The sequence below is a fragment of the Pyrgilauda ruficollis genome, unplaced genomic scaffold, assembly GCF_017590135.1.
Source record: "Pyrgilauda ruficollis isolate IOZ18807 unplaced genomic scaffold, ASM1759013v1 scaffold11, whole genome shotgun sequence".
Classification (NCBI taxonomy): domain Eukaryota; kingdom Metazoa; phylum Chordata; class Aves; order Passeriformes; family Passeridae; genus Pyrgilauda; species Pyrgilauda ruficollis.
The window spans coordinates 2,676,720-2,704,655 of NW_024509210.1; the positions used below are offsets into that span (position 1 = coordinate 2,676,720).

At 42.1% G+C, this 27,936-nt stretch overlaps 1 long non-coding RNA gene across 3 annotated transcripts; it reads left to right on the forward strand.

The window, feature by feature from the left end:
• The first annotated feature begins 506 nt into the window (after positions 1-506).
• Positions 507-27,354, forward strand: LOC121357465. 3 transcript variants are annotated; one of them, XR_005955737.1, is made up of 4 exons: positions 507-1,870; positions 3,747-3,876; positions 25,639-26,501; positions 27,300-27,354. It is a non-coding gene; the product is annotated as an uncharacterized LOC121357465 (long non-coding RNA). The 3 variants fall into 3 exon arrangements; XR_005955736.1 differs by lacking the exon at positions 27,300-27,354 and having other exon boundaries at positions 507-1,101; positions 1,776-1,870; positions 25,639-26,775; XR_005955735.1 differs by lacking the exon at positions 27,300-27,354 and having other exon boundaries at positions 25,639-26,775.
• Positions 27,355-27,936: the final 582 nt, after the last annotated feature.

Genomic DNA, 27,936 nt, shown 5'->3' on the forward strand with positions numbered 1-27,936 from the left:
TGGAGCATCCACCACCTCTCTGGGCAACCTGTATCATTGTTCCACCACCTTCACTGTAAAAAAATTATTTCCTTACATGCAGTCTAATTTTGATTTCTTTTAGTTTAAAGCATCACACCTTATCCTATCCTACAGGCTTTGCTAAAAAGTTTGTTCCTATCTTTTTCACAAGTCGCCTTTAAGTATTCTAAAGAAGGAGGTGTTAATGAAGTTGGGAATCCACTCAAGAAAGAGATTTGGATTCCTGGACAGATAGTGGGACAGATTTGTCAGACAGTTTGTATGGACCTAAATTGTAAAATGATGTTAAAATGTAATTTCCAAGAGTAATTAATATTTAACTAAAGTAATTTCTCAGTTTATTGGGCAACTAGTATGCAGTAGATATCATATAGATATTCTGATCTTGGTGTATCTCTTGATCTTGGCTTTCAACATCTTTCCTTCATTATATTCTCTGACTCTTCTACAGTCAAAATCTGGGGGATAAAATGGGGTAACTTGACCCAGTCAAAATTGCCTGCTTGGACAAATACGAGGTGATAAAGTGAAGAAACACAGCTCAAGTGTCAGGAAAACATTCTCTAATTGCACAAGTAGTAAAATCATGGCATGGATTACTTGGGGAGAAGGTGGCATATTCTTGTCTGAATTTTTGCAAGAAAAAGTGTGATGAATGTTTTTCAGAGATGGTCTAAGTTATTTATTCTGTTTTAGAGCAAGGAAAAAGATTAAATAAGTGACGCTCCAGGTGGCTTCTAGGCATGGGTTTTTTAGATTCTCTTAAGTGGGCACTTTGGGTCTTTTAAGATCACTGCTTCTTGGGTGGGGTCAGCACAAGAATAGACATTGTACTGTGGGAATTTTCCTTCAGGCAGATGGTCATACAAGAAAAAGTTGTGGGTTTTACTGAAAACAGTTATTCTTTACCTGCTCTCCAGAACTTCAGACAAGAATGCCCAGCTTCCCAGGTTGAAATACTGTGCATCAGATAGTATAAGCATTCCTGGAAGACACAACAGATTATGTGAAAGTGTTAAAATGTTTTTGCATGAGCATCATTTTTATTGAAGAGTTGTGCTCCAATGATGAGGAACAAAGGTAGGGCATGTGATAGAAATGTGCAGTGTAAACAGCTCACATGGCTCCTAGCAATTGCATGGTTTTGATTGGATAATAGACCATGAACTGTATTTGTGAAAATTATTCAGCAGTTTCAAAACCCACAAATATTTAGGAAAGCTGTGCCTTTCTGGAGGCACCTGGCAACCAGATAAAGAACCAAAGTTCATTAATAGATGAGTCATTGCTTCTATGTCCGTGCCTGAGATATCCACATAAACTCTCACTGGCTTCAGCAGGTGGTGTGGTCAGACTAAAGGACAGTGTGGTCTCTGGGCCAGGTTCTGGCCTGACTTCAGGCTCACACTGATTTGTTGGTGATTTTAAGCAAACAGAGAAAAAAGAATGCCTCAGCTGACAAGGTTCATTAGCACTCCTCTTTCTCCCCTTCCTCTTCTCATCCCATCACTCTCATTGCTTCTTCTGCTCCTTGTAGGGCCAGGGACTTGCTGTCCCTTTTTCTGGGTAGTGACCACATGGCCAATCTCTCTGCAAAGCCCTGACTTGCTGGTGATAGCCACAGAACTTCATGGCCATCACGGGTTTCTTCCAGACTACCTTGTCCTTGCTACATGGATGATTGTTGCTCATGAAGCAGGGTCTGCTTTCAATAGAACTTTCAATAGTTCTCTGTATTTTATGTTGAGTTACAGAAGTACTGATCTAGTTGACTACATGGATTTGCAACCAGCAGCTCAGCAGCTGCTTCATGAACCATCCTTCCAGGACGGGAACATCACAAAGATGGGTGAGTTGGATGCTGAGGAGTGGGAATTGGTCTATTCATCCCCAGAGAAATCCTCCCCAGTTGTGAGTCAAAGCCTGCTGTCTCTTGCCTGAGATGAGGGGAATCTCCCAAGGGCAGCTAATCTTGCACGATCGCATCACTTGAGATCAAATATAATGATATTGGGTCATTAGATAATTCTAAAAGTGCATGCAAACCTCATTCAAATTCCCATATAGCTCTAGCCAAAACACAAGCCAAATCATGATCCAAATAACCTCCTCCTCAGCCCACCTTCGTTGCCTTTCTGTTTCAGTGGCAAATGCAGCACAGAAAAGATGCCTGAATGCTTAATTCAGAAATTTACTGTTTAAGGCATTACTTGTATGAACACCAGCGTAACACATAGAATACCAATGCCCTAAATTTAGTAGTTTAGTCTGAGTCATTTTCACTATGTGGGAGGGCTGTGAAGACACTCCACAGAGTGGAGAAACTTGCTGGTGGTGTCTGTCCAATGAGATTTTTTTTTTAAAAGTCAGAACACAGTAGAACTACAGATATGTTTGTGAGTAAAATGCAGTTTAGTTGCAGGCTCCAGCACAGGAGAGGGGCGGTGTTGCTCTCCACCCACTTCAAAAGCTGAAGTCAGGTTTGACTGATATGTATCTCTGACACTGAAATAGGTACAGAATTTTTCCTGACAGCAACACACAGACAGAGGTAAACACTGTGGCTGTGGGATTTGGAGGGACATGGTGTAATCCCCAGCTTTGTCTGTGCAATTACATCTTATTTTCAGATTTCCTAGTGATAACAGCTGAGTTGATACAATCCTACATGTAACCAACCAGCGGGCAAAAGTTATCCCTGGGTTCATTCACTGAGGGGTGAAATGTTGTCCCACTGAAGACCAGGTGACTTTTGCCACATAAGTCATCCCGCAGGACTAGAGGTACACACACAGCCTGTGAAACAGATGTGGGCACGAGTCATTAGGTGTGGATGCGAAGGAGGCATTTAGATTTGGCATTATGAACTGGTAACACCTTCCTGTCAGTCTGGGTTTTATTCTTGCTCCATTAGCCTTTCTGCAGGAATGCAGCTGATTTGAAGTTGATAGAAATTTAGCAATTCCATTTTGGACATTCTTCCTGGGACCCTATGGAATTAAACTGCTCTTCTGCTCAAATGAAAACCTAATTTCAGTACCTTATTTTAGTCAGAATTTATAATGTTTGTATTTTGAATAAAATTTAGTTGTAGCTCAACACCTGCTCTCTGTGTTGAGAGATGAAGCAAGCAGAGATAAAGGATGTTTTCATGCACTGTATCCTGTCTGATATCAGCCATGGCAGATGTGTAAACAGACTCAAGCTTGACCCTATACCCTGATTCTCATGAGTGGTGCCACAGAGGTCGGGGCTCTGCTCACACAGACTGGAGGATTGGTTGTGATGTCTTTAATGCCAATGAGATGAACTCTGTTTCTAGAGAATCTCCAGTAAAATCAAAAGCTTGTTAATAAGAAAAGTAGTTAGCTGCTATCCTAAACAAAGCAAAATGCCAAACAAAACCCTGTTCTGCTATTTGTTCCCATACTGGCATTTAGCTGCCAGGAAAGACCAGTCTTATAAACGTGAAATCATATCCATGGCAACATGCAAGCCATGTTTAACTTTGCAGCATGTTGAAAGGTACATTAAAAAAAAAAAGTATTTTACTGTTGAGAATAGCAATTATGACTTTTAAGTCAGCTATTTTAACGCAGTCAGCCTGAGAATGTTGAGTGGTGAGGGTAAGGGCCAGAGGCACAGCTTGTTCCTCAGAGCACTTGTTGCTAGACATTCCCAGAAGGTATTATTGCTTAAATACAGCTTGTGTTTTCTTTACCCAGATTCCTTTAGCAAGGAAGATATGACAGGTTGTGATATTGGACTGCAGTGAAGTTCCGCCGGTGCTGTTCTACCCTTCATGAGTGAGCACTGCTGGGCTGTGCAGCTGACAAGCTCGTGCCCTTTTTTTGGGTAAGTACTGGATTCAAGGAGCCTGCTTTGTGGTATGGCACCCTGGGATTATAAGCACCCTACTCAGGTGCTGTTTGGTGACTCCTGCATTGTGCTGAAAAGCAGACATTGCTCACGGAGTAGAAGAGCAGCTGAAGTAGGGAATAGACTGAATTAGTGTCTGGGCTTGAAAATGTATTGGGAAAAGTAACAGAAAGATCCCAACTTGGAGCAAAAGCTGAAGCTGAAAACTGCAGATGGTTTTCTTGTCTGTACGATAATGTCAAACCCAAAAAAAGGGAGTTTTCACACTCTGTTGTCTGTTTAGCACAAAGTGAAAATTATGTACTGGAAAATGGAGCCCCATGTCTGGAGAAAGCAGCTCTGACTGTGCCTATACAATACCATACAGGGCTTTTTTGGAAGTTGGGCTTGACTGCTTTTGCAGAGGTCTCTGAAACCTTGAGCTCTGAAGCCTTATTTGCTTTGGAGTGAAGGGAGGGAAAACAAGCAATGGGATGTGTCCTCAGTAGTTTTTATCTATTAGCAGTTTCATGATAATGACATTCAGAGTGAATAGTGCTAGGAATCTCTTCTAAAAACCAGAAGTTTCATCTCTAAAGGCAGCTGAACAGCCTGTGTTGGTTGTGAGGGCAGTGCTGGAGGTCCCAATGGCTACAGCTGGATTTCAAAAGGCATGGTGGAAAAGAAGAACAGGATGTTCTGGTAGGTACTGTCATGTGTGTCTTGAAGCAAAAGGGCTGGTAAATGCAGTAACCTGAGTGTCTGGCTCTGAAAACACAGCATCATCTTGGAAGAATACACGTGTATTTGCTGTCTTCTGTAGCTCTTCATCATGGTTCTGGTTTCTCTCTTCTCTATTTTAGCTGCACAGAAGTGAGGCAAAGGTGATACGAGGTGCACTTCCTATAGAAATTTAACAGCATATATATTAGCATTTACCTCTCTTTACAGAAAAATGGAGGTAATGTACCAGTACAACCTGTCCCTTCACTTTTTAGGAGAGTCTCAGACCTGTATCTAGCTGGACAAGGAGGTTTGGACTTTGCTGTACCTTTCCACTTTTGTAAAATGAACACAGATGGTATGTTCCAGCAGGATGAATGATTTGACACTGTACCTCAGTTACTGGAAGTGCTGTGTACAGTCTGGAGAGAAGAAGTGTCTGAGATGCCTTGCTACTGAGCTATCTGCATGCTGGTGTGAGGGGAGAGAGGTGAAGCACCAGGCAGTACCAGAATCGCATCCTGGGGGCCTGAATCCACAGTAACTCTTTCCTTGGGACTTCAGTGAGAGTTGCCTGTTTCTTAGTCTTTTGAAATACTTTATCTTCAGGTGCCTAAAATGAGAGCCAATGAGCCTGAAGAACCTAATTTTGACAAGAAAAATACTTTTGTTTGTGGGAAGTTTCCTGAAAGGACTTCAGGAGTTATTCTGCAGTGAACTTTGAATTCTGCCTTGGGTGGTGGTATCCCTTGTGGAATACGTGTTGCTCAGCCTGTAGAGTTGTCAATACGAGGCATATTGCTGTATCAACCCTGTGGGTGCTTTGGCCTTTGCTCTGGATCTTAGCTTTAGTCATGCAACTCTTCTTTTGCAGGATGTTGGTATCTTTAGATCTGTCTGCTGGGTTCTTCCTGCTTTCATGCTGAAGAGTGTGTGGGAGAAGGTGGCCAGGAGTATAGTGTTGGAACGACCTTTTACTGATGGAGGCACAGTGGTGCTGTGTGCTGCCAACACACTCTGGCAGTGGATGCATCTATTTCAGCAAAGCTGTGCCTTCTACTGTTCTACTGCTCAATCTTGTGCAGCAGGAGAGAAATGGTGCTTGCAGAAGCCTGGGTTGGAGGGCAGTGGGGTGTGTGACAGCTATGCAGGTGGACACCCCAAGTGGGGGTGCCACGTGAGCCACTGGTTTTACCACTCTCATTCTAGTGTACGTAGCCACAACTGCTAAAGTCACCTGTGCCCAGGTGGCTGGGATATCTTCTGCTGCTGTCACTTCTTGGGGAAACCTCCTTTAACAGGTCCTTGGGCACTGGCTAGGACTGTGGCACCCATTGGGACACACAGGGACTCAGAGACCCCATTCAGATGAGGACCTTCCCCTAACCTTAGGAGACCTCAGCAAGACCTCTAGCACTTGGATCCTGACCTCAGAACAAATGGCTCTGTCAGGTATCTTTGAGGGGAATTTGATAGAATTTTCCTCATTTCATCCTTAAATGCCCACTGGTGGTCTCTTGTTTTGAAGAGAAAACAGGACCCACTGAAAGGCTGTTTTTCCATGAAGGTAACTTCAGCATACTGGTGACAGCTATGGTGGGTGTCTACTGAACCAAGAGTGTCAAAGCCAACATCTAAAATGACCTTTAGGCTGTTTACTCAAAGCAGTAACAGACTCGCCCCCGTCTTCCTGATAGGGCCATCACTTATCAAGAAATAAGAAGAGCAAGTGGCTAGATATGGAAATCATTGTGGGAGTGCCTAGATGAAAACACACAGCATCGTATAGAAGTAATGCTATACACCAGTAACCTTTACCTCTTCTGTGGAATATGTATGTAGAAACCAGGAGAATTACCAGGTATTGGAAATAAGCTCATTCCAACACAAATAGAAAACCTTTTCTTGGAGAGACAGATGTGTATAATTTAAATCAAGTTTCTCCTCATGCTTCACGCTTCTGTTTCCTAGATATGTAGAAAAGTATCAGAAATCAACGATTTTCATCTCACTTAAATGAAACATTTTAGAAGAGGAGTCTAAAGTAAGCCAAGAGATTAAGCAGACACTAAAAATTCAGTAAGCTCTTAATTTAATAGCTTGATATGTAGGATGCTAAGTACCAAATAGAAGACAATGGGTTGGTTTCCACACTAATTTAGAAAATCAGGTCCTTTCTTAAAAAAGTTTTCATCATCATAAGAGAAAAATATACTTCAACACATGCTTTAGAAAGTATTGGTATTTTAATGGATTTACCTCATTAAGCTATATTGTAGCATTTTACCATCTCAAACTAAGCTTTGTTTTAGCTAACAGTCACCTGATTTAGTTGTGTTTTTTTCTTTTAATTAATTATTATTATTTAATTTATATTAGGTTTTATTTGGGGTGAGAATAGCAGCACCATCTAATCCCACTTTTGTATTTACTGGAGAATGTCTAGACTGGCTAGTGTGAGGGTTTTCATCCTGGAAGGTTTTAGTAAGATCCCTCTCCACTTGGCATATACGTCACACAAGTACTGAAACTGAAAGCTTTAGATGCGATACCACACCTAGTAATAAACTGTTTCAACTTTTTTTTTTTTTTTTTTTTTTTTTTTTAAGGGGAAAGAAATACCATCTTTTGGCAGTGTTTCCTCTCAAACCTCAGAGACTTGCTGATCTGCTGTGTAGATCTGTGCTGTGGTTGCAAAGTATCAAAACAGAACTAAGGATTTTTATATCTACTCTTCCCACCCAGCACTCACAGCTCCTTCCCCCTTCCCTGTCTGTCGGGTAGTTTCTGAAGGCGTTGGGGAGACAGGAAGGGAAGGGACACAGAACTGACCATTGGACAGATAAAAGGAGAATAGTGCCAACAGCTAAGCCTCATTAATTTAGGAGTACAGTCTGCAAATGCCTTGGTAATTAGAATGGATTGTGAATATTGTAGGTTTTTTGTAGGTGTGGAGAGAAGCAAGGTAGAAGCAACTGGTTTCCATGTCAGATTAAGGAATTTGCAAGTGTTTGTGGCAAATGGTTCCATTCTCTTCCTTAAACTCTGAGCTTTTTAAATGGGAATGATGGTTTTCTGTTTTCTTGTGCTGTTGTGATACATCATGGAAACATTTGGCAATGATGCATATTGGACATGGAGCCCAATTGCAGCCAATGGCCATGAAGGATAATGACATCCAAACCAGAACTCCAGTTAAGTCACGGGGATGTTCAATTTCTTATCAAATTTTGGAGTTTTCTTTGCAATTTTCTATGCAAAGCAGGCACTTGGAGTGGAAAAGGTCATTTTGATAAAAATCCAACTTTTCACTAAAATCAGTTCTCTTCAGCACCCTGTCCCAAAATCTGTTATGTTCACAGTGTTCCAGAACAGCCTTGCCATCTGTCAGAAGCATTTTTAGGTAACAAATTATTCAACCTAACTGTGCCCTGTCTTTACCACACCAGTTGTGTTGTCTTTGAACTTCCTTGGGATAGATAAGCCTGAGGCTCACCAAAGACAGCAGGAATCTCCAGACACTGAAGGGGAACCTCTAGAGCCAGGAAATAGAAATGTCCTTAGGATGTGGGTGTTTCTGAAGCACCAGCCACCTCCTGAGTAGGAATGTCTTTACCTACTACTGCAGAAAGCAAGTGTGTTCCAGCACGGAGGTAGTGCTGTTCCAGAAAGGAGTGTATGTCTTGCTCTCCATTTAAAATGGATCCTCTTTTGCATATTTTGTATTCTGGTAGGAGGTGGGAGGTCACACTCAGACTCTTCCTGACAAGATCCAAATTCATATTATCCACCCCCAGTTACTGCCTAAAACATATAAAAAGTTCTCAGATAAAGGATTTTTCTCTTTCAGCCATGTGTCCTGATCGCTAGGCTGAGGATTCAGCCCTCTTAGGATCAAAGCTTGAATTTTTGTTTAGAGGGGAGTCACCCTATCCAAAACCTTGTGGTTAAGGCATTTCTTGAGGAGGTGAGAGACAAGGGTTTGAACTGCTGAATGCATATCTCATGCTTCTTTTCAAGAGCATGCTAATTACTAGACTGTGATATGAGAAGCAGACGGTGTTGCCACTATCAAATTGGTTACTCAGCCTGGGTTTCAAAAGCAAGTGGCCCCAGCCTGAAGACTCAAGTTTGAAGCAGTGCTGGGTCAGTGTGCCCACAGCTGTGCTCCAGGGTGGGCTTTCTGGGCTTGGCTCTCGGGCTGGAAATGGGTTCTGCCAGCTGTCCGAGGCTGGGCAGTATCCGGGGCAGGCGGGGTGATGTGGGCAGCAGTTAAAGGGCACAGGTGGCTCTGGTGGGGGGCAGAGGAGAAGCCTTCTCTAGCCACAGTTAGGGAATTAACTTTCTCCAAATGCTGAGTTGTACATGCAATGTGGCACTATGAGAGCTGTTGAATATTTTTTCATGAGACTACTAATGAACTTGATAGCCACCACATTCACCAGTTGGTGGAACAGATTTACCCATCATTTCTGAGTTTAAGTGAATGGGACTTTACTTGTGGTTAAAGTTGTGGGGTGGGGTTTTTTGTTGTTGTTTTTTTTTTGTTTGTTTGTTTGGTTGGTTGGTTGGTTTTTTTGGTTTTGTTTTTTTTTTTTAATACGCTTCAGTCTCACTCTTTTTTACTTCAGCTGGACTGGAACTTTTAACAGTGTTATTTTGTCTCCTCAAGTCTCCTTCAAGATAAGGGTTTCTTGTATTCTGAAATGATGTGGCAGAAGGCAAAAAATAATCTTGTGACTCATTAGGAAATAAACAGAGGCATAATTGCCATCTGTGTTGCAGTCCATTTAATCTTTTCTCTCTCCAGTCATGGAAAAAAAGTTCATAAAAAAAAGTTGAGGTCTGGTTTTGTGATATTTTTGAGAGAAGGTAGCATAAAAAAATTACAGAAAAGAAAGGAAAAAAAAAAACCAATACGGGCGCTATACATTATCTTAGACAAAATGGATTAAATTTCTGACACCCTACTCATCAAATTCTGACCTTGATTTGACCCCATTGGCTTTTTACTGTTTGATGTTCTCAAACGATTTGGTGCCACTTTTCCTTAGCAGTGCAGTTAATTTTGAGTGTTAGATAGAGATCAATAGTCATAGCTTGAAATTGGCACTTTTGGACGAAAAATATGTTGTGTGGCAGTAACATAGATTTGATAGTAGTTCAGTTAAGAAAATGGTGTACTCTTTCATTATTGTTTTCAATGACAGTATCCAGAGTGTTACTTCATTCTCCTACCAAGCTTCTGACAGTCTCTTGTAATATCTTATCTATCAAAGAGTTTTCATTCCTCTCCTTTCATGCTTGGCTTCTGGAGTGGAACTTTATTTAAAAGGTCCCTGAAATTAGAAAGAATGACCATGGCACTTCTGCTATCAAGCTCCTCAGTAAGAAATAAACCCCCTTACTTCTAGACTTGTGTCTGGCCTCCTGCTTGCCCACATTGAAATCTCATTTACTGTGCTGGCTGTGTGGTGGAAGCTGGACTGTCAGGAGGAGGTAAGTGGCCTGTTGGATAAGATTTAATCTTCTCACAGGTAGGTGGATTTTGCATACTGCCTTCCCCACCTTTGTCCGTGTGAAAGTGCCCTGTGCCTTGCTTTCAGCCCATTGCTGCAGTGAGAGGTGGGTCTCCATTCAAGGGGTGTTTATTCCTCAACTGCAGCTTGGAGTATCTACCTCTGGAGGATACAGCTACTCTGCTGGGCTGGGGCTCAGGCAATCTCTAGGGCACAGGATTTGCCAAGACTGTGCTCCTTTCTGTGGGGTCTCACTCCAGAGCACTTGGTACTGTTTAGGTGTAATGAAGCTCTTCTTCAGGCTTCCATGAATGCAGGTACTGAACATCTTGGGGAGTTTTCAGCAAGCCACTAAAAACTGGCCTCTGTGCAGGTGTGTCCTTCCTCCAGTGTAACTTTGGATTTCCTGACTAGTGTAATCCAGATTTGACAGGTGGTTTAAAATCTGTTTGACCAAATTCAATTAAATTATATATGTGGGGAAGGGGAAGAAAACACAGATGGGCCAAGGAGAGGCTGTAGAGAGAGGCACTTGGGAGAGAGGTCATGACAGTCTCAGGTTCAGGGAAATGTCAGCCATGGCTGTGCTTTCGTCATACCAAGGAAGAGTCCAACCTCTGTACACAGATGAATAAGGAGTCTGGCTGCAGCATTCTTCTGCTTCTGGAATGATTTGATTAATTTTGACATATTTCCTCGGAAAATTGTGAGCACCTCAGTTTCAACAACCACTTGAAAAGCATTCCCATAAGTCCCCCCAAATCTTGGTTGAGTAATTTGTCACGTGCCTTCTGAGGAGCTTTTTTAAATGCCAAGCACTAGCAATTTCAGATCAGAGAAGTCCTTAGTTTCTTCTAGGCTGCTTATTTGAGAACCAAGTGCCCAAGCAGTTTTACACAATTTTTTTTTTGTACTACTTGGAAGCCAACATGTCCCGTTTAAAACCGTCTCAACTCCTGTTGACTGTTCTCGCAGTCCTGATACCTGACCTTGCTGGAGAAGAGAGTGCATAATATGCAGAGCAGTGGTTTGGATGGTATGCAGGATCTTTGGGTGGTGTAAATAACTGTTAGACCAAGAAAATCAACACGTCACTGTCCATTTACAATCACTGAAGATCTACTCCATGCTACTAGCAGTGAAGTCTCTTTGGATCAAAAGAACATAGTGAGATTCCCAAAAGGCAAGATTGTCTTAGTTTGTTAAAAAACCTGTGGTGTGTCATTATCAGTCTTTCCTAGCCCGCATTCAGAAGTTACACAGAGTCTGAATGCAAATACAGGCTGCAGAGAAAATGGAAGGGCAACCAGGGCCTGTTTCCAAAGGATTCCTGCATGTGGAGTAGGCATCTCAATAGAGATGGCTCTGAATAGAAGCAGTTGTGGTAGGTGCACCATGATGCCTTTCATGAAGAAGTGGGGACTTCTGTCCCAGGGACAGGCATCTGCAAGTGGTTATATTTTCCTTTCTGTTTTCTTTAGATTTAAGTCTCTGGAAAGTGTGTACAGATAAAATGTGGACAAAATATTTCTCCATGACTTTCTGGCTGTTTAGCAGAGGAGCAATGGCAGTGATGGATAAAGACTGCTGAGAAGGGATATTGTAGGTACCCATGACTCATGCTCTTTACCTGACAGCACCTCTGGGGCCTGTGGATATGAAATGGACTTGGATCTTGTACTAAGGAGCTTCACACTTTTGTTCTCTGACTCAAGTCTGGAAATGCTTTGCGTACTGCCTTCCTGACATTTATGATGTCCTGAAGGCAATTGCATATAGCATGCTTTTTTTATAGGCCTGTGTTCTTCCACCCATAAGCCCCAGCCTGCAGTCAGGAGGGCTTTGAGATGTACCAAAGCAAGGCTCTCCTCTTATGTGACCTGAGTTTAGCTGCAGCTGTTTGAGGAGATTTTCCCTGATGAGCACACAAAGTGTGCTGCGATACCGACTTTCAGATGTGTGGCTGGAATTCAAACATCACCTGTAGACAGAAGCCCATGGGTACACATCTACATGAGGGCTGAAAACTTCAATTCCTTTCGAGGGTGTGTCTTTGTGACAGTCTCCATCTGTAATCAGTAAGCTCATGATAAATCACAAATTCCTCTCCTGGAGACCAAGCATCAGTGGTGCTGAGTACCAGCAATTCCCATTAGCTTCAGTAGCCACTGCAGGTGCTGAGCATCCTGGTTACATCTGCTCACCTCCCAGGGGGCCACACTGTCCAGTTGCCTTTGGAAATATGTGCTGGTCTCCTTGGCTGGGATTTGTTACTGATAGAATAAAGTTACAACACTGCTTTAAATCCCATGTAAAAGCAGAAACAAAGATTTAGTGAAAACAAATCTTTAATGAAAGTTTGACTACAGTTTTTACCATCTTCCAAACGATTTTAGGTAGGCTAGCTTCTCACATATCTTCTGTGACTCATATGTAACCCTGAGCAGCTGCCTTCCTTCCCAGGTTCAATTTTAAACCTAAAAGAGGGTTCAACCTTGCCTTCCCACAAGCATTGAGTGTGTTTTGAAAAGCAGTGCCACTGCTTTCAAAATGCCAAGTGCATTACTTGTGGGTTTTTGTAGAGCAGCTCCAAAATGTGCCAGTGGATTTTTCTAGTTTATAGCATCAGCTATTCAGACAGATGTGTAACAACTTGATTGACTATACTTTTAGGTGATGCCATTGATTGCTAAAGCAACACGTGCACTTACAGATAAGATATGCTTAAAAATGTCTTGCTCAGTCAGGAGTGGAGCCCTTAATCTGCTCTGCATCCTGCAGTTCACCAGGAAGGCTGGATGCTCTGTGGGAGCAGAAGCAAACTCCAGAGCACTGAAGAGGTGAATTGGAGACAGTAATCACTGGAAGACTTGACATATGAGATTTGATCACCTTGCTGAATTCTGGGGATTCTTCAGGGAGAGGATCTGTGAGAAATCCCTGGCATGCTGCTAGTTCCATCAAATTTATTTTAATAGTGAATTGTTTTTAGAAGGGAAGCTGGCATATTGTAAAAATATCAAATGATAATGCTGTGGTAGTTGATATACAGAATGTGCATTTGTAGCCTGGATTGTTACGTGCTTCTAGGTTTACTAGAAATTTTAGGTACACACTACAACTTTTAATGTAGGCAAAATACCCAGCAATATTTAAGTAAATTATTTGGAACAGGAATTGCAAAGTCAAAATAAATGGTTTATTTGCTTTATTACCAGGGACTACACATGTGCTGCAGTTGGGCTGGTTTATTAGAGCCAGATGAAAAAATGCTGCCTTCAGCTAACTCCATCTCCTGCACACTGTCTTACTGTGATATCTTGTGTACACCTGTGTTGGTGTGGCATGGCTGCACTCTTTGCTTTACTGTACAGAAGGGAGTGCCTGTGTGTGGGGATCTGGAAAGAAGCATTTTTGTGGGCACCCAACTGGTATGTGGGGCATGAGTAAGCACAGCTATGCAGCTTTATAGATTGAGAGCAGTATTCTGGATAGCTCAGTGGTGCCTGTGCTGTTTTGGCTGAGCTGTTTTGGTCTGTGGCTGAGTTTGTCTGAACTGTGGTTATAGCCGCGTTGAACAATGGATTGCAATAACATTCTGGGGCTGCTTGTAGCAATGGGATGAAAGAATGGATTGTGATAAGGGAAGGAAATACTGGACTTTGGTGCTTTTAGGAGTAATAAAATGTCTGCTCTGCAGTATGTTTGGCAATACATATAGAAACAAATAATCTGTGGGATTGCTTTGTGTTTTTCCAAGCTTTTGTTAAAGGTTGTTAAAGATAAAATCTGGGCCATATTGAATACAGTGGAAAACTGCCTTTGCCTCTTTTGGATCAGGATTCCTCCCTTATGTCTGTGCCTACTGTACTTGGTAAGTCACCAGAACTCCATCAAAGCTAACCTAGGAAAGCAGAGAACATCTGAGCTGTACTTTGGAAATTCAATGCGGTGCCCTGAGGTAGTGCTCAGGGGCAGATGTTGTACCTGGACACTCCCATTGCTTGTCTCCATGCTGAGGGTCTTCTGAGCAAAGAGGTGGTAAGAGCCAGCGGGAAACATAGCTGCTTGAAAAGAAGGCTCAGAGATGGCAGGGGACTGATGACAAACCAGGGGCACAGCTGGGGAGAGACCCTGTTGGCCTGGCTGCCTCTGATCACATAACAGTCTGTGTGTGCAAGGAATTTAGATAGGATCACAACTAAGTAAGTTACATTGCTTTAAATGCATCCTAGAAGAAAGCAACTTCTGCTCCAAAATCCTGACCAACAAACAAACTAACCAACCAGAAAAGAAAAATCTCAATTGCCCAGAAGTTTTGCTTATAATGGGCATTAGTGCATGGATGTTCTCCAAATGTAAGTGACAAATATTTGGAGTTGGAGTGTGTGAAATGGTGCCATACCTCATTTCTGAGCAATGCAAACCTGGACCAGTTTGGCCATGGGCACCTTCCCTCTTGTGCCTTAATTCTCAGTAGATAGATGGTAGTGACTATTTGTACTTTAAGTGCTGCTTTTCCTCTTTTGGCCTCAGAACATTTTAAAAAGGTGGGATACTGCCTCAGGTCAATTGTGGGCTGAGCATTTCTGTACCGAATTTTAACCTAAAGGGCAGCTACAAAGCCCAGTTTATAAATCTCTCAGAGATCTTAGAACAGTACTACTGATCTCCAGATGATAGCCTCTTGGATATTATTGCTGAAACTTTCTGGAAGTAGTGCAAGCCAGGAGGGAACAATTAATCCTCAGAGTAACCCCATTTACTCTAGCAGTTTGGCCCTGAGGGAGTAGGAGCACTTGATGTCTGACAGCAGCCCCAAATGTCAGTATTTCTCCACTCGTTCATTTGCTGCTTGCTGTGGTAGATTTCATGCCATTATAAGCTGTTTATGTACAGTCTGATCAAAGTACTTAATGACAGGGTTAATTTCTACGTATAATGAGGAAGTCAAGACAGGAGACAGGTACTGTGTAATCGAATTTTTCATTTTGGAATTTGTTTCTCTTCATGTAGGGCTTAGCTTTGATTTTTATTACCATTAATGTCTGCATTTACTGTTATTTCTAGTTTCTGAGATGAGCTAAACCTACTGCAGAAATAGGCACTGAATTGTTCCAACAGCTTCTATGAAAATATGAGAATAAAGTAAGAAGAGTCTATAACTTCTCTGCAGCAACACCTCAAAGTGCAGTTTGGTTTGGGGGACCAATGAAACTGCACTTCTTGAACAGTCTACTGAGATATCTAATCCTTTTTTTCTGACTCAGTAGGTACAGACACAGACATGGATGCTTAGGTATCTTTATGCAGCCAGAGAGACAAAGACTATGTTAAAATCTGGAAATCTTATAGTTTATGAAATGTGTGTCTTCAGCAAGACTTTGCAGACATAAATTAATCCCAAGAGCATCCCTTTGAAAGAGCTGATATTGAAAATGAGTGGTTCTCCTTTTCCTAAAGATGGAATTGGTGCATTAGATCTGCATTTGCCCTGCTTAATTTGGTTTTCATTTTTAGGTGCACTGAGTGCTGTAAATATTTCTGGACATTGAGAAATCTAGGGGTACAGAAGTGCTGGAGGCCTTCCAAAACACAAAACTCTGAGCCAGCTTCAGGAATCAAGCTGGAGGTGGGGATGACATTAAACCTTGGTATATCCACACTACCCTGCATCCACTGTTTTTATCTTTTTCTAGCACTTTGTATATTTCAGAAAAATAGAGATTTAAAAGTTCATGCTAAATTCTGTGGACCACTGTTACCCAAGTTTCCTTACGCCTGAGGTAGAAATCCTTCTTTGTGAGGAAAATGTGCACCTCTATTAGCACCACTGTGCAAGCTGTAGTTTGCAAATGCGGTGGGAGGCTTTGCTCATGCTAATTTGGGCTCAGTCATGCACCTCTTTTCCTCTTTTACATGCAAATAGCAGCTGTGTCAGTCTCTGGGATGCCTGCTTGTTCCTTTAACGGAGAGATCCCAGTTCATACCTTCAACCAGTGCATTTGTGCGTGGGCAGGGGTATAGCGCAGTGGTACAGTTGCTGACAAGGGAAGAGCTGTGACGGAGGTTGGAACAAGTTAGTGAAATAGAGAAGTCTTGAAAGAAGACACTGAGCTTTTCTTGTATGTTTTCATTTATTTAAAAAAAAAAAAAAAAGGTGTGGGAGTGGAGAAGAGCAGAGATCTACACAAAATGATAATCCTGCCCCCATAAAAAGGGATCTCTTGACTCTCTTGACTGCCAGAGAGATCCATGTCTTCCTTCTGACCCAAAGAGTTCTGGCAGCAGCCATGAGGCTGGAGCACATCAGCCACCAGCCTGTGTAGCTGGGATGGCTGTGGGCTGAGTGCAGGTGCTTGGGTTCTTCATGGTGGTGCCCCGGTGCTGAGGGAGCTGGGCTGGTGAGCTGTCCTGCTGCAGGCATCATGCTCCAGAGGGTCCCTGGCCTTGCCAAGCCCCTGGCTGTCCTGTGCTCTGCTCTCCCAGGGTTTTACATGGTGGAGTGCAGCACAGCTGCCCTGCTGTGAAGACAAGGAAGTTCATGGTACTTGCTTGGACCAACAGGCAAATTGAGTACAAAGCATATTACTGTGGTGTTATTTCTTCTTCTGTCTTCAGCCTTCTCCTCTGCTTTATGGTTTTGGCTACCTGGACCTAGCCACCACCTTCCTTTGCCTCTCCTGCTCTTGTCACAGAAGTCAGTGCAAAATTAATCAGGTGAAATCATTTCTATGACATCACTTCTGATGCTGTTGAACTTACTGAAGGAAGTTGGTATTAGTACCACGCAGGCCACGGAATGTAAGTGTTGTATGAGGACCAGTTTAAAAGGGTGTTTGATTTAAGGCGCAAGGATTTCCAGAAGTCTGGAGTACACAGTTTTCTAAGAAGGTCATCTCAAAAAAATAGAATATCCCTGTGAAGTTCTCAGTTAAATCTGTGGGCAGCTTGTCACAAAGGTTTTCAGAAGATGCTCACTTTTTGGAAAGCCCTCACCCATGTTTGTTTTCTCCCCCCAAAAGACTGCCCTGATGTCAGTGCCATAGATTCAGGACTCAGTGTATAGCCAGGATTCAGCTTGCGTTCGCCTCCTTGTGTGTCCACGGACATCTTTGGGGGCTGTAAAATGATAACTGTGATGTATCTGTCTCTGACCTGTTTTCTAATCTACTTGATCATATCCCTTCTGTGTGTGTGCAGGTGGCAGAGGTGGAGTCAGGGATAGAAACACGCATACATGCTTTAGTCATAGTAATGGCATCAAAGTGATGCCACCTTTGCGTAGGGAAGGCCCTTAAACCCCTCTCTAACCTCTCCACTGATCCATGGGGAAACAAGGCTGTGAGCTGCAGAGTTTCACTGACTTCAGGTTTGACAACCCTATGTTAAGTGGGTAATATGTTGTGACACAGCAGGATAAAATTCTGGCCCTAGTAATGACTGTGGATTTTGGTATTGGTTTTGGAAGTATTTCAGGCTTTCAGCTGTAGAAATTAGTGGCAAATTACATGATGAAATAATCTAGTTATTTCCTATCAAACAGGCTTTTCAGCAATATGGCTATTCCAGATAATGCTTTTCAAATTGAACATCTTGAGTTATTGACCCCAAAAAGAAATAGATGCATACGACATAATTGCTTCCTGTCTATTTAACACTCATGTGTAACAATGTGGGTGGGTCTGGTTATGTTGTTCTCCACCGTAATGACTATTTATCCAAAGCAATTTTTTGCCTGGCCTAAATTTTGCAAAAACACCTGGTCTTTAAAACCTTTTGAGAAAGGGTGATATTTGCACCTGACATGTCTACAAGTAACTTAGATCAAGTTATTGATCGGTCCTGTATATGTCACTTTGCAGTGGGAGGATGAGACAGAGAGGCCAATCCGTTACTGCAGCCATCTACCACTGCAAAACAATAGCACTAATGATACAGATTTTCAATAGCTGATTTATATTATCCTGCAGTCAACAAGAACTCATGATTTTGTCACTCTGCTGTTTAAAGAAACACTCCCAAATGCTGGCAGGCCCCAAATCTGACCCATTGTAACACAGCTGCTGCATTACAAGCTGGGGAAAACGGAACAAAACCCCCCAAGTCCTCCAGAGTGTGGTCTGGTCAAGCTCTTTGCTCACTGGGCGATGGATGTTGTGAGCCCCCAGTTCATGAGAGGCTCATTCTAGGAGTGGTTCCTGTTAAGATTCACTTTAGTTCCATCAGCTATTCCCTGGCATTGTGCTATCCAGAGGGGAGGATGGAGTTACAGCTCTTTCTCTGGGCAAATACTGCACTTACCATCTCAGTGACCGACTGCTAGTTTGGTGGTGATTAATGAGAAATATGGGTCAGTGGCTATAAATGAGAGGCTTCCCCTCTTCCTTCTAGTGATATGAGTGGGCAGCACAGAGGAAGTGTGTGCAGAATCCAGCATGGAGCAGAGCTCCTGAGGGAGAGAGCAGCAGCAGTGAGGAGGTGAGTTTGCTGGAGAAAGCTTTTGATGAGCCATGCAAGAGCTGGCCTGGGCAGTCAGTGGGCACAGCCCCATCCTCTCTTTGGATCATGTTTGAACACAGCAACATCAGCTCGGTGAGGCTGAGGTCTTGTTTTGGGTGCTCCTAGCAACATAGATATGAGGGAAAGGCTGTGTGAGAGCAGCCAGGCACTGAGACAGAGGAGTGGAGATGTCGTGTGGAGCTCTGCATGCTCAGGTGGGCTGACCTACAAGGACAAGCACTGTATTTTTGGACTTGTACACACCCTGTTTTCATACAAACATTTCATGTAGATTTGTAAAATGCAGTAGCTGCTGAGCATATTTTACACAGTCACAGCCTAGTGACTGAAGGATCCACTAATTAAGAAGCCTCTAATTAGGCTTTTAAATGATAAAATGTAATGGCTCTAGTGCAGCTGTTGTAAACTATAGAGTAAATTATATCCAGTTGAAAGAGGCCTTAATTATGTAATTATATAACATACTCTAAAGACTTAGAAAGATAAAAGAATTTTTAGTATCTGCAATTAAAAAAAAACAAGGGAGTAACAATAGAGCTCTTAAACCAATGAAAGCAAGGAAATTCAGAGTTAATCTGAAAAGCTGTGCTGGTACTTTCTTTTATTCTCATGTTGTTCTAATTTTTGGAGGGTTGTTTTTGTTCTTTTTTGTTTTCATGATGGATGATATAAAGAACTATTGTCAACCAGGAGTTTATGTCCCCTGCTTTTGTTTTTCTTGCTTTTATAGGTCCATGTACAGCATTGATGATACTCAGCAAACCTTCTAGGGCTTCATTTTTGCAGAAATCCCTAGCAAGAGCACACTTATTAGACGGCTTGTCTCCTTGCATTTTGTTTACAGAATGGTTAGTTGTTACACATGCTTTTCTGAAGTCAACAGGACTCAAATGCTGGTCACATTTGGCCCCTGGAGATCATGTTTAGTCCCCATCTAGCGTGCATGTTGTTGGTGCAGTGTTGGCAGCCATTCTCCATGCTGGACTTACATCCAAACCCTTTTCTCCACTTGGTATCTGGGACAATTCAGCTAAGTGGAGATTGCACTCTGGGCTTCTTTTTTATAGGGCTTAGTCCTGCTGCAGTGAAACTCAGGAGAGTTTAGCCCTTGCCCACTGGGGCTGGGCCAGACTCCAGTCTGCTTAGCCTTTAGACACCAGCACGCTTCCCTTCACCCCAGCTCTGCCTGACAGTGCCTCCTTGGGAATCTCACCCGCTCTGTCTCCAAACCTGCGTCTGCTCTCAGCCTCCCTCGCTTACCCAGCCCTGGCTGCTGCCCTTCCTTGCCATCTCCAGTCACAACTGACGCTGAGCAAATGCCTCTTTATAGAGAAAAGGAAAGATGTCTCTGATGTGAGCCTGGTGGCTTTGCTCATCTGTTGCCAGTTCCTTTAATTTCTCCAGTTACTGCTCCTCAGGACACGACTGTGCTTTTTGTGTCTGTGAGCTGCAACCACATAGAAGATACAGACTGTAGGCTGTCATGTGGAGAGAGCTTAGCTCCTACAGCTGTTCTTAGGAATTGGCCTTCACTGCTGTAGGACCAAGCCCTCCATGACAGCCAAATGAGTGGTGCTTTTTTTGCTTATTCCAGCCACATCCAAGTATTTTTATCTGGAAATGTCACAGTGAGGGAAATAAGGAACACAGATCTCATAGTAAATTTTTATGGCTGATTAATTAGCCCAAAGAGTATTAAATTGTGCTAATGTAGTTTGCCTCTTCGATGCTGTCTTTTGACTTCAATGGAACTAAATACATGCTTAAAGTTAACTACATGCCTAAGTGCTGTGGTGAATCGGGGCCTAGGGCATTAATTAGAACTTGGCTCAGATTTACTTTCAAGGCTTTTCCCCCTCTTTTTTTTTTTTTCTTTTTTTTACTCTTCAGCGCTCAGCAGTTTAATTGGTATGCAGATGTTCCCCTTTATTGCTGGCAGAGGCCTCTGTCACTGTTCTGAAGGTACTCAAACTTCAAGGCTGGTACAGTGGGCAGGGAGAAACCCCCCCTGAGGGCTTTCAAGCTTTGTGGGAAATAATGATATATGAGACAGGGATTCCTTTGGAACCTGAAGGGAACATGACAGACAGAATAATATGGGAGGAAAACATTGTCTTCACAATTGAGACTGATGGTCTCATCTTGTCTCCTTGTTATTGTTACCAACCAGGACTGAGATGAGCTTTCTTATGAAGAACTTCATTTTGTGGCAGGTTCTGTATGTTGGGCACACTGCGCTCAGTGGTAGCTTTCCATCCAAAGTACAGATATTGACAGGCCCTGAGGAACCCTTTGAGGTGGTGGTTTAGCCTAAAACCTAAAATTCCTTCCAGCATTGAGATGCATTTTGTCAGGAATGACAGTTGCAATTTGATAATCTTTTACGACTTTGCCTGCCCATATGAAGAGTTGTTTGGCTCAGCAGTGTCAGCTTTATGAATCAGATTTTCTCACACTTTATTAATTTCACTTTCCAGTGGTTAGTGCACGTTTGCAAGAGACAATTGATTTGTAGGGATCTGTGTAGGATGGAGCAAAGCTGGAACTAAAGCAGGAATGCAAGTTGACAGCAATGCAATAGCTCTAATTGACAGACACCAAAAGCTATTTAAAGCAACATCTCCTCTGATATTTAGGTTAAAAATGATCCTCAATTTGTCCTCAGGTTGCTATGTCCAAAAAGAAATGGTTTTTATGTATACGCATTTCAAATGGATTAGCCAAAAAATCAAGTGTTCATTTTCTATACTTTTATTTTCAAGTTAGAGATTATTCAAACTGCTCTTGTGCAAGGTGCTGGAAGATGGCTGTTTCTTAACTCCTCCAGCGTAAAAGCTGTCTTTCAGGGGATGCTTTGCTCATGTGAGATTTATGTTAGTATTTTTTGGCACCCACAGTTTGCATTCCAGCTAATGGGAGAAGGACTAATACACATACTGTATGTTGTGGGTGCAAAAATGCAAATAGAAATTACACCCAACGTGGAAAGGGCTAGGAAAATGCACCTTGTTGGATGTGAGCAGGGCAGGTTAGGAAACATCATCTTCCTTTTACAATTGTCTGTTACTCTTTACATTTCTGGAGAACTGGGATCTTGCTGTTAATCTTACAAAAATAGATGCTGTGGTGAAGCCTCAGGCATGAATAAAATTGGATGTTAATCTTAAAGCAGATTTTTTACAGCTATGCACTCAGAGCAGTGAATCCAAATGATTTTGGAAACTCTGTGGTTTTTACTTATTTAGATCAAAATGCTGTGGGGAAAAAGGTCAGTGGCACAGGTACATATTGTAACATTTGGGGCTCCTGAAAGTTCAGTAGATAAGCACAGCAAATATTAGACATCTCTGACTTGACACAAATAATAGGCAAAGCTGAAAAAAGCCTGCTGACAAGAGGAGTGGGTGTTGGTGGGTGACTTGCTGCAGTTTTAGAGCTGTTAAGTGTAGGTTTTTTAGCATTTTCATTATTTAAAAGTGGAGTGGTAGTTTCTTCACTCCTTCTGAAAAGTTACTAATTTACTCTGAAATATAGGGTAAGCCACAATGATTTAACAGATTTGTAATATGCTTTAGAGTGACTTTAAGTAAGATACCCTCCTTCTCTCTGAGCTTCCCACTGTCTCAGCTCTGCCCTCGCTCCTTTCTCTGTGTACATCCGCACCAAAATGCAAAGCAAGGGCTGCCCCATGCATGACTTTCATCTGTATCTTGTGTTGGCTGGAGTGCCTGGATGGCTGTGACCACTGGTGCTCATGCCGATTTGCCTCATTGCCAGAGTTCAGAAAGACTGACAGTAACAGGCTGAGCTGGCTACGTTTGGATATTGGGAATAGCAGCCTAGACTCTGGAGTGATTCAAAAGCTGCTGCTCTGCAGGTGGACAGCCCTTTCTTGGAGGAGCCCTGACATACAGAGCCTGCCTTTTGCCTAATGCATGGAAAGTGTCTAGTGGAGCATGGCCAAGGGCTGTGGTTAAGGTCCCCAGGATATTCCTGGGATACAGGCAGCGTTAATTAATCTGTGGTCCTCTGTGTCTGATTCAGAGAAAGCAGCTGAGTTGTATCCCGAGGGGCTGTCCAAGAAGGAAGGCAGCCTGCAGGGATGGAAGGTGCTCAGGACATTTTCTTCTGTTGTCAAGCTGAAAGGTGTCATGCCCACAGCTGTGCTGAGTAGCCATACCTATGGCAGGATGCTTCAGCTGCAGGCCTTTTGCATGGATGATATTTGAATCTGATGGTGCCTCTCTGAGAAGGAGCTGGTCCTGCATTTACTCAGAGAGATCTCTAGTGGTTTGTGGTAAGGAATTGGGACCTGGGGCTGAAGCCACAACCTCCAGGACCAAACCACAGAATTTACACAGCTGCCAAGGCCTGCCTGTTTGCCTTCCCTGATGAAAGTCTGTCATCACACAGCTCTTGCACTTATGTCTGCTCTAGTCCTTATTGGTGGAGGGAAGAATCTGTTTTGTTCAATATAGCAATGATGTCTAGCTCAGTTTAATTTTACTAGCTGCTGCTGATTTGTTGCTAGTCAGTGCATCCATGGATTTGTTTAGTGTAACATGGAGGGGTGTGGATCAGAGACAGAGACAGCACACACTCAGTGGTCCTTGTGACAAACAGCTCTGAATTTATTCCCACAGCTCCTTCTGCAGAAGCTCAAATTTCCCTAGCCTACACATGTGATCTGTTGAGGTCTTAGCACCATCCAGATGTCTGGCCAATGATACATCTGCATTTAGGGCTGAATGACATTGGCTGGGGGTCCCTGTGTAGATTTGAATCCAACCTATCCTTGCCCACCCAGGGACTGTAATGCTACAGTTCAGTATCAATAATCAAGGGTAGAAATATTTGAATAGAAAGCTAGGTGGAAATGCTGAGTTTCTGGAGGACTCCAGGATTTGTTTTGCTCTTCTTTGTTTCCCTGTTCTAGGAGGTGTGAAGTACACTTGTCCATTCGTAACTGCAACTATTAAAGATGAACAGGCCTGAAAGGGCACTATAAGTTTCTCTTGCTGTCTGGTGTAGTAAAGATCTTGTCTTCTACAAAACATTATGAATTAAAGCTTTTGTTACAAGGAGAGGTAGTAAGTTTGTGTACTCAGCTTCTATTTGGAAGAATATTTTGATGTGAAACCTTTCTTTTTCCAGAGGCTTGAGCCAATTGCTTTGGTCTGGGAGCTTACAGAATGGGTAAGTGCAGCTGAGTTGTGCTGGGTAGATGTCACCCTTAGGGATTTGTGCATGGATCTCTCCTTGGCCTGAACTGGAGAAGGGCAAGAGTTTGTTCACTTTTGCTTTCTGTCACTGAGAAAAATGAATGCTGTTCTATAAAGCTATAATTTCTTCCCAAGTAGATGATGACTAAAGAAGGCCTGAACTGAGTATAGATAATCTTATATTTACTTGAAATGAATGTAGCTCATAACTCTTATTTTAGCACCAATCTGGAACACTACTGTGAGCAGATTTATGTCTGCTTCTTCCCTACCTTGGCATTCTGGCATTTATGCACTCACTGGTAGTGCACATTCTTGCAGTGATATTTGGGAGTTTAATGAAGCCCAAGTGTCTGAAAGGTGAGTGGGTAAAAGGTAGATACTTTGAGATCCAAACCTATTCCTTTTGTGTGCTCCACAATCTTATTTTAGTTCTTAAATATGGTTTCATTCTTCTGATACTAAGAGTCAGCACTGATTTCAGTATGTGAGTCATCAGGAGAGTTATTAACTATTTTCTAGATGCATGGTCCTTTGTTGGAGCACTGAAAATACCTAACTTCAACCATGTGTTTTTAGATGAGATACTCACAGGAAACCTTTTCTGTGATTATGGAAGAGCAGATTTAATCTGGAAGTCATTGAGAGAAACCAATAAAGAGCTTCCTTGATGTGATTTTTGGAGCTACTTGCTGGAATTGAGTTGCATGGGTTTGGGTATTGGACATAAGGGCACTTGAAAGCTTAAAGAAGCTTAAATGTAGATGATAATGAAAATGTTATTGGTATTTATAGGTTGGTTGATAATGTCAACATATTAAAGTGATATGAAATATCTCTTTGATTTCATATACAGTGCCTTACATTATATAGTTTATTATAATAACATGATCCTTGATATACACTGATGATATGTTTAGCTTTGTAACTTTTTTTTTAGTAATCCAGTTGCCCTGAAATGCCATATCAAAAGTGTCTTTATTACAGAACAAGTACAGTTACTGTCTGCCAGTGTTATCTCTATGAAAGCAACCTAAGCTACGAAAGCACATTTGGAAAAAACGTGCCAAGCAGAGGTGGTTGGTTTTTTTTTTCCTTTTGTTAGACTTTCTGGGAACATTCATTAAGAGTTGGAGATGTGGTCTTTCAACTAAATTTCTTTCACCCAGATTATATGCAAATTGCAGCATTCTTCAAGGATAAAGTCATATGCCACGAGTATGATATTAGCATTTCTTTTAATAAAAATAACTTTGAAATAGGTACCTTGTTTGGTGAATTGCCTTCCTTGTCATTCATCACTGTGTAACATCTTTGTAGAACAACAGTAACTGGAAGGAAGGAAAATACTGGACAGTGTTTCTTGGAAATGGGATTGGCAGAGGTCTGGCTTTCTGGAAAAGAAATGCTGATTTTGGTTCTTTATTTTGTCCTGGCCTTTTTATGCTGCTGTGTACTGGAAGAAAAGAATAAAAGTGAGCGCTAGATGAGCTGTGAGTTCCTTTTGGACCAGACTTTGGGAATCTCTGCTCTGACACGTATTTTGGGGTTACTTTATCCTGAGGGACTTTATTCACAAAATCTCAGAACATATTCTTCCAATAAGATTTCATGTAGTTCGATAAATGTTTGGATAAATTTCATACCATCTTATCAAAGCAGACAATAGTTCTTTCTTGAGGAACTGAGCTTAAGTAAAATGCTTATTTATGTTGGTGGAATAATAATTAAGAGTACAAGATCCAAATCAGTGCTTTGTTATTCTGTTGCAGGAGTAGGCTGAATCAAGCCTCTGTCAAGAAGCACAGCTGAAATACTGAATTAACATACCCAAGACCAGCACATCAGGAGGACAGCCTTCTACCAAGAATAATGTGGAGATATACCTTGTTCACGGAAGCTCTGGAAACATCGTGAGACTTGGACAGACACAGTGCATCCTCAGAAGGCAGAGATGTTGCTGCTCTCTGAGCATTGCACACTCTGTGTTCATGCCTGATGGAAATAATGCCCAGTTTTGGGGGAGCTTGGTGGTATGGGAGACAGTCACAGCAGCTCTAATAGGGTGGCTTATCACTTTCTTGTGAAGCCAGGTACAGATTCTGTTCTCTTTTACACCCACAAATCTGGTATAATATTAATTAGATTGTCATTAGGTTGTATTAGTGAAGATCCATAAAACAAAAAAGAGGAAAGGTTCTATAGTCATGCTAAAACTTGGTATGTCATTTATATGAAGGGGGTGAACAGAGATCATTAGCCATGAAACATTGCTTTTCCAGAAATATGAAATATTTAGGTAAAATATCTAGGTAAAATCTAACAAAAATTTGATTACTGCCTGATAAAATGGTGTCTCTTCCCTTCTAAATAGATTTGATCATCTCCTTAATGCAAGCCCTGCACCTTCACCTAGATTCCTTCCCAGGCAGCTACAGTGGATCTGCTCACCAATGGAATTTGTCCCACTGGATTCTTTTTTTTTTTTTTCTGTGCAGTTGAATTAAAAGTGTGTGTCTTTTGAAGAACAGCAACTGAAAGAAATATTGATGACTGCCAGGGCATCTACAGAAAAAGATAAGAAAATTACTCTACTACAACAGTGAAGACAAAGGGGCTTTGTTAACACTTTCTTGTAGGTTGTATATATTAATAGTAACAAGTAAAGTTTTGTATTTTTTCAGAGAAACACACAAGGCCTTGAATTGTATTGTTTTAATTGCAACTAACTGAATGAATTAAGTGGAAAATTGCACACAGTACTTTGATTGTCTAATTCTCTGTATGTGAGGCTTTGGGAACAGTTTGTTATTATAAAAGAACAGCACTAACCAGAAATCAGCCAACATGTAATTGCTAGGCTGAGGGGCAGTTTGGGGAGAGCTGTTACTTATTTATACATTATTAAATAAAAGCACATAATATGAGGATCATCTCTCACTGCCTCCACTTCATACATTACTCATCTTCCTAAATTTCATGGTTTTGTACTCCCTTAGTACATTGCTGCTTATAACCAGTGCAGGCATCAAAACCACCCACATCCAGGAAAGGAGATGCCTCTGCATTTGTTATGATGGCAGATTTGGTTATGGGACTCATCAAAGATTATGAACCTTCAGTTCAAGGAAAGGAATCTTGACTCGAGTTTTAAAGGTTGTTTTCAGTACCTAAAATACACCTGGGCACCTGGGACTGTTCAGGTGGCTGAAATTTTGGCTGGTGTTTCCACTTGACTATGTACCTTTAGAGATTTACAGTCAGCCAGTACCCTAAATAGAAGACTTAAGAGCAATTTTGGCATTAAATTTGACAGAGTTCCCAAAAAAAAAAAAAAATTGGTTATGTAATTCCCATCAGTTTTGGTAAGAATCAGGGAACTTCTGGTTATCTCCAGTGGTTCTCACTGCTCACTTCTGCCTTTCTACCATAGGAAACAGCCACTTGCAAGACACAGAGAGGAGGCAGGTGGTGATTGGACTCATGAAGAAGGTAGAGCAGTACTTCATTTTCAGTGGTTTTGACTATTACAGCTGTCCTGGAGGATAGAACTGCCATTTGTTCCTTTAGCACAGATTTGAGGGCTTTCTTCTAGGAAAGCAAGGTCTGTTTCAGAGGACACAGAAGCAGTTCCTTGTGCCATGTAACAAGGGGTTGGGTTATTCTGGCCTCACAAGTGAGATGCATGCCTTACAGACCACGAGGCCCTTGGTGATCTGCAGCAGAGAGTCTGTGGATGGGAAGGTGTGCCAGCACCTGAGGAGTTGGCACTGCTGGACACATCTTCAGACTCGCTGAGCTGCTATATACAATGACATTCATGCTGTACAAACAAACCCCACTATTAAACCACTTAAACACTGTTTATGCAACTTCAAAATGGTAGAGGCTTGATTTTATGGCTTCATCTGCAGGCTTGTTGAAACTTACATGTCCACGCTGAAGTGGTGTGAAGATTAAATTGCTAATCCTAGTTACCAGTATAGACTGTTGCACAGAAGGTGCCTGAGAGGTGGAGCTGGGCAGCGTTCAGATTTGCACAGCTCTTGCCAAGAGTTATTTGGTATCCC